Here is a 7,346-nt window from a genome sequence, read left to right as displayed (position 1 = left end):
AAATACATTTATAAGTAAAAATTCTTTTTTTTTTTTTATTTTTTTTTTTATGATAACTTTTCATACAATAATATAACAACCGGCCAACAGTTACCAAATTTATTAGGTCTAATTTTTTCAGATGGTTTAATAAATTTGTGTTTTCATGGAGAGATGTTTGTAAATATATTTGTTAAATCTCATCAACATGGCTTGATTATTTTTGTTTAAAATTATAATCAATTTTAGTCTCAAGTTTATATATAATTATTTTGAATGACAATTATTTTTTTACCCATTTTTGAAGTGGGTTTGAGTCCTTTAACCCATTTTTGAAATGAATTTGGGTTATTGGTTAATTTAATGTTTACCTAGTACTAATATTTTATTTGGACTAAATTGATAAAAGGTCCAAATTACACTTTGAATTGTTGACAATCATCAAAGTATCATTTTGACCCATTGATGGATTAAATGATGATGATGATTATTTTCATCATAAAATTTTTCATGTCTACAAATGCCCCCACTTCATGTCTCGGATTCATATTGGTTGCCAACCATCGAGGAGGAGGTTGGAAGTTTCGTTGATTTTTTCTTACATGTAATTTTTTTTTATTTTATAAAGCATTGTATTGACTAGACTAAAGAATCACTTGTATTTGATGAGGCCATCCAAGGAGCAAATAAACCTTTCTTTCACAAAAAGGAGACACTTTACTAATTCCACTGGCAGTGCACATGGATGCATGGACCATAAAACAAATAACTCAAAGTTATTATTTTTTTTATCAACACAAAAAGAAGACCAAGCATATGTTTCTTTATGATTTGACTTTTACGGAACTCTCGCTTCACATATCTTACCTGTGATTTGTTGAATTTTGTTGTAGAACTTCAAAAAGAATGATATCTCTATAAGGTAATGCTCCATTATCTCTCTTCAGCTAACAGTTATCTTAATTGGTTGACTATTAACAAGCTGGCCTTATCCATAAGCACGCCTGTAATTTCCCTGGCTAGAGTTTGATTTAGCACCAAACACTATATATATATATATATATATAGGATTAGAAGTTTCCAAACTCCGAGCTTATTAGGCTTCGCTCTTCTAGATAAAAGTTGTTACATCAGTTTTTTCACCTTTTGATGAGATCATTCAAAATTGGGATGACAAGAATTTATAAGTTTTGAAATTCTTTGACTTACTGCTCATTTTTTTTTAAAACATAGGAGATGTCCAGATCTTGTTTGATTCTTCTCTATCTCTTTTTCCTTATCTCTAACTCAAGAGAACGAGAAGACCCAATTTGAAAAAGTCTTTAAATACTCGTGGAATTTGAATGCCTAGCTGCAGATCGTGCTTATAAATTCAGGTCTTTGTGGACTCTCCTAGTATAAGCAAAAGTCGAACAACCAACGCTGCAAGGTGTGCGGTTTCGCGTCGAGGAGGAGGACCGCTCCAAGCATTCGAAGAAACCATGATGAGAACACGAGCGCCCACGATGATAGATTTTAGCTGATTCGGGTAGGAGAACCGATTCAAGAACTCGGCTAATGAGCAGCCGGGCGACAAGTTGCAAGATGGTGACTCCTAGTCATCATCTCCAACAATTTTTTTTTTTTTTTTTTGGGGTACAGGACAAACATGGAGGCTCCCAAACAAACTTCTCAAATATGCTACCTGTCTAACTGGGTGAAATGCACTTCATCAAACTGACACAATTTAACCGCCGAATTAGTGCAAGACTAACGCAGGTAACTAAGACCCTTTTTTTTCTTCTTCTCCTTCCTTTTTATTTATTTATTTATTTTTATTTATTTATTTATTTAGATAGGACAACTCTGATGCCGGTTCTACCAATACGGGTTAAACTCAATTGGGTCTGACCACCAATCTGGCCTTTTCTTATTTGACATTAAGAACTCTGGATGTGAAAACATTTTTTTTTTTTTTTTTTTTTTTGATAGGTTTATAAAATACAAGGGAAAAAAAAAAACAACTTCAGGAAGATTCCGCCGTCCTACCAATATTTTTGTCCCGAGGTACTGTCTTCAATTAAACTCAGAATAAAAGATACCAATTAGTGCCGTGTATCCTTGTATTCAATCTGGTTTCTTTAAGTTCAAGCTATAATCTGCAGCTTAGCTAAACAACTCCTGGAGCTGCTTCAACTCATTCTCTGTAGCTGTTTGCAAACCCATTTTGAGGACTTGCATGATATGTGTGTATATATATATATATGGCTTCTCTACAAACCCATTTGTTAAAGCAAACCCATTTTGAGGACTTGCATGATATGTATATATATATATATAGCTTCTTTGCAAACCCACTGTTAAAGCAAACCCGGCCACCTAGTAGAAATGTAACACACTGCCATCTTTGCAATTATATATATACACACACATATATATATATATATTTCACTGTTTGTCATGCATTTTGACTTTTGATCTCTAAATGTTACAGCTCACATTTTGGTGCTGAAGAAGTGGTTGCTCACATTTTTGTGCTGAAGAAATGGTTGATAGCATTAATGCCCACTAATTAGTAATAGGTAAGCCATTGTATATATGTTCTTGAAGCATTTTTTTTTTTTTTATTACTTTTTTTTATTATTTTTTTAGGCTTGCCATGGTACCCGCTTTGATTTTATTTCTAATGTCCACCACAGTTCCCATTTTGGTGCTGGAGAAGTAGTTGACTGGATAGGATCGGTTTGGAGTTGACATCCTGGGGTTGCATCAACAAAGGTACGCCAATTTATATATATATACATATATATATTATTGTGGACAATTTTATTTATTTATTTATTATATATATATATATATATATATATATATATATATATACCCATAAGCTCTGTCTGACATTGTTTCTTTGATTTTAATACCTATCATTTGATTTTGTAATCATCAGCTCTCAAGGGCATTTTTTTTTTTAAATACCCATCAACTCTGTCGGACATTGTTGTTTTGATTTTAACACTCATCATTTGATTTTGTAATCATCAGCTCTCAAGGGCTTTTTTTTTTTTTTTTGGAAGGGCATTTTTTTTTAATAGCCATCAGCTTTGTCGGGCATTGTTGTTTTGATTTTAATACCCATCATTTGATTTTGTAATCATCAAGGGCAATTTTTTTTAATAGCCATCAGCTCTGTCGGGCATTGTTGTTTTGATTTTAATTCCCATCATTTGATTTTGTAATTATCAGCTTATAAGGGCAATATATATATATATTTTAATACCCATCAGCTCTGTCGGGCATTGTTTATTTGATTTTAATATCCATCATTTGTTTTTGTAAGTATCATAATTTTTTATATGACCATCAGATTATCACTTATTTCTTTTGATGAGTCATAATTGTATTTTTATTTGTGTGTGTGTATGTGTATATATATATATATATATAACCAATGTCACATCTCTTGTATTTTCAGCTATCGACTTCTTAACTCTAGTGCATTAACCATGGCGCGTTTTTAAATGCTTCAAGAAGAGAACCCTAACCATCATTGAAAGGGAAGGTGACCCTCAAGAAAAAGGAACAACATTAGATGTGGGTACAACATTTATCGGCAATTCCTCTCTGTATTTGCCAAGGTCATCGTCAGATGCTCAATATTTCCTATCCCAATGGTCAAACATGTCTTCATGCAAGCTCACCAACCTCGGATTTAATGAGAATATATCCATGTCAGAGGCATTGATATTGGATTCAGCACTCCATAAAAGGCCGATAAACTAGAATAATTTGCACTTTTGGAACATAAAGTGTATGCTAATGAGGTAGAGTGGAGTAATGCTTTGAAAGTTTTAGCAGAGTTGTCATATACTAAAGGATATTTTGAGTGGACAGATGACATTCCGGGTCGCCACAACAATTTCCTTAAAAAGGGGATAACATTATTTGATGCCATATTTGCCTCATTGTTCTCATATGATCGCCACCGACCCGTGCTCCAAGCTTTCCTTGAGTTTTGGTGCCCTTCGACCAATACCCTCCATTGTTCAGTTAGAGAACTTTCCATTTCCCTTCGAGATTTATGTGTGTTGGCTGGTCTCCCTTTTGGTGGAAATTTTTATGATGAGGTTGTCCTTGATACAGTTGAACTATCTACTGTAAGAGAAGATGGAACTTTATTACTTTTTTTCAGTTGCCAATATTTATTCCTAGTCTTTCATAAGCTCTGCAAAAAATGTAAAGTGGACCGTGCAGTAAAAATTTCTGATTGGGTGGATTATTGGTTTAAAGGTACCATAAGGCATAAGAAGATACCTTCGAGAAGGATAGCGAGGAATAAAATGATAAGCGTTGAAAAGTTCGCATTTAAACCCCTTAAGCTTGAATGTTCTAGGACCTTATTCTATCTTATTTTTTCGTTTTAGTCTAATTTCATATTATATCTCTTTTTAGGCACTTATCCCTAAAATAAGTCAATTCAACTGAATTAGAACATTTAAAGAAGCAATCTCAAGCTTAGTGGAAGAAAGGAGCAAAGTGGAAGCATAGTGGTGAAGAAGCATTCTCCGATCGATCAAACCAAACTCCGATCGATCACACTGTGATCGTTCCAACCATGCCATGATGGATTGAGCCTTTTGTCCTTATCTTCAGGAAAATTTCCTATTCGATTGAAGTATGGAACATCAAACAATAAGCATGGATTGTCCATCTATCTAAGAAAGCAAGGTAACTACACTATAACTAAGCTAGTGACATGAAAATTAAACTAATTAAACTAAGGAGGTGGAACAATCCATCAAGAAATAAGTATGAACCATCAAATAAATCACAAGAGTAATCTATTTAAGCACTATGTCTTGATCATCACTAGATTCATAATATCAACACACATAGACATGCGTCATAAAATTTAAAAATAATTTAAAAATAAACACATGAACATTCATTCTAACATACATAGACATATGGATAGAACTAAATGATCAATTGGAAGTATTAAGCTACACAAATCATTGTAGAAACAAGATTTATATATATAAGATGTCAAGATAACAATTACAACACAAATCCTCGTTAGTTGCAAATATCAAAGTCTAAGAGGCATGCTTAGGGCTATCTCTAGCCCCAAGAGAATGGTTTAGCCACTCATTGATGTTGTCATCCAACCCTTAAGGGCTATATCCATGGTAGAAATTATCTTCATCCTCTTGTGTTCTTGGTAGAAACCCTAGATGAGTGGAAGAATTTTCCCAAAATGTGAATTTCTCTCTCTAATCTCTAGCTTCTTGCCAAAACTAATCAACCTCTATATTGTATATCTACTCAAAATGGCCAAAATCCTTATATAGGTAGCTCAAATGTCACACCCAATGGTCAAACCTCGTGCACTAGGACCTCCAAATGATTGCACCACGACCACACCTTTAAGTTGGTTGGAATTCTATTTTTCACGCACTTGAGGCAGTTCGATCGATCACAAGGTTGCTTGGATCGATCGAACTATGGCGGCGCCTTTTTGGACAATGACAAGGCTGAGATATTTTTCGGATATTTTTTAGAAAAGGACAAAAATGGTAGATGGGGATAAGATAAAAAATGTTCGATCGATCGAAGGAAATGTTGGATTGATCGAAAGGGAAATTTTCCTGAAGATGAGGACAAAAGGCTCGATCCATCATAACATGGTTGGAATGATCACAGTGTGATTGATCGGAGCTTGGTTCAATCGATCGAAGAAGGCTTCTTCACCACTTTGCTTCCACATTGCTCCTTTCTTCCACTAAGCTTGAGATTGCTTCTTTAAATGTACTAAATCAGCTGAATTAACTTATTTTAGGGATAAGTGCCTAAAAAGGGACATAACATGAAATTAGACTAAAACGGTAAAATAAGATAGAATAAGGTCCTAGAACATTCAAGCTTAAGGGGTTTAAATGCGCACTTTTCAGCGCTTATCACCTATATGAGAGCATGAGTGAGTGTTCAATGCATTGATCTTTATCTTCCAAAAATGGTAGGAATCTAGGTGGAAGGAAGAATGTCGACTTGTATCAAGTTGACCATTCCAATGATATAGCCGCAGAAGTGAAGTCTTTATCCCAAAGGTTTGATCAACCAAAATTCGGTGAATCAAGTGTCTTCCTCCCCTAGTCATACTCACCATACTTTAAATGAATCTTGCATGACTTGTTCTAGTGTTTTACATTATGTAATACCCCTAATTTCAAAAGGATAGTCCTGGTATTTAATTTATTGTTTTAATTGAAAATTTTTAATTATTTAATTGTTTATTTGAATTGAATTATTTGAATTACTTGAATTATTTGAATTACTTGAATTATTTGAATTAGTTGAGTATTTGACTTAATTTTAAATTGGTAAGTTGTTTAAATGTCATAATTTTTATTAATTTTTATTTCTTTGAATCACTATTTTAATTTACTTATTTGTTTTCATTTAATGATTTAGATTAGGGTTTTTTTAAGAAATCACGGTTGTAGCCGACGTAGGTTTTGATTAAGTTGTTATGGGCCGACTAGGATTCAGTTGGGGCTTGAATTAATTTAGGGTTTGGAATAACTCTATAAATATGTAGGATACGTCTATTTAGGGTTTAAACATAAAAAAAAAAATAAAACCTATTCACGTCTGTGGAGGCAGAGCAGAGAGAGAGAATAGAGGAGGAATTTTGTAGTCGGAATCGCCGGAACTTTAGAAGACGACGTAGAGATTTTGAACAAAAGTCTCAAAGGCAAGTTCTGTCTTAACTCTCTCCCCTAGGCTCATGTTCTTTGCACGTTTAATACAACTCTAGGATTTAATAAGGATTAAAATTGAACTGGGTTCCATGGTTAGATGCTTACAAACTAGATGTGTTTATATATTTATATTGTTTTGTTTTAAATTCTTTCTGGTGTAGATTTTATTTTAATTTATGTAAATTGATGAATAATGAATTTTAGTAGACCTGTAACATGTTGGAGAAACACTGGAAGTAATTTAGTTGCAAGGTTGATTTGTTAAAATAGTTGGTGTTCATGAATGGAAATTATCCCGGTTTAAATTCCTTGTGGCATAATTGATGTATAATTAATGTTGTTGAGTCAGTAAGGAATTTAGTTATTTCTTGAGCACATTGGAATCTAATTAAAACACTTAGGAACCCTAGGGATGAAGAACAGTTCGTCGGAAAATCGCCGGACGCGATAGGGATAAAGAACAGAGAAGAGATGGCTCAAAGTTTGAAAGAGCAGGTTCTTTGGAAACAAAGAGCAGGCTCTAGGGGACTTGGAGCCGGCTCCAAGTCTAGGAGAGCTAGCTCCAAGCAAGAAAGAGCAGGCTCTTTCAACCGGCTTCCAGTTTTATGTTTTCTGCGACCTGTTTGGCTA

General features: G+C 33.9%; 1 long non-coding RNA gene across 2 annotated transcripts; it reads left to right on the top strand.

The window, feature by feature from the left end:
* Positions 1-242: 242 nt before the first annotated feature.
* Positions 243-4,311, top strand: LOC132311393 (uncharacterized). Of its 2 annotated transcripts, XR_009482952.1 has the most exons (5): positions 243-1,737; positions 1,951-2,025; positions 2,453-2,540; positions 2,658-2,736; positions 3,431-4,311. It is a non-coding gene; the product is annotated as an uncharacterized LOC132311393 (long non-coding RNA). The 2 variants fall into 2 exon arrangements; XR_009482953.1 differs by lacking the exon at positions 1,951-2,025.
* Positions 4,312-7,346: the final 3,035 nt, after the last annotated feature.

This window comes from Cornus florida, unplaced genomic scaffold (genome assembly GCF_030987335.1).
Source record: "Cornus florida cultivar Cherokee Brave unplaced genomic scaffold, ASM3098733v1 CherokeeBrave_3.0.0_Hap2_Chr06, whole genome shotgun sequence".
In the NCBI taxonomy this organism is placed as follows: domain Eukaryota; kingdom Viridiplantae; phylum Streptophyta; class Magnoliopsida; order Cornales; family Cornaceae; genus Cornus; species Cornus florida.
The sequence above is the reverse complement of the archived record's forward strand: the minus strand, read 5'-3'. Positions and strand labels throughout refer to the sequence as shown.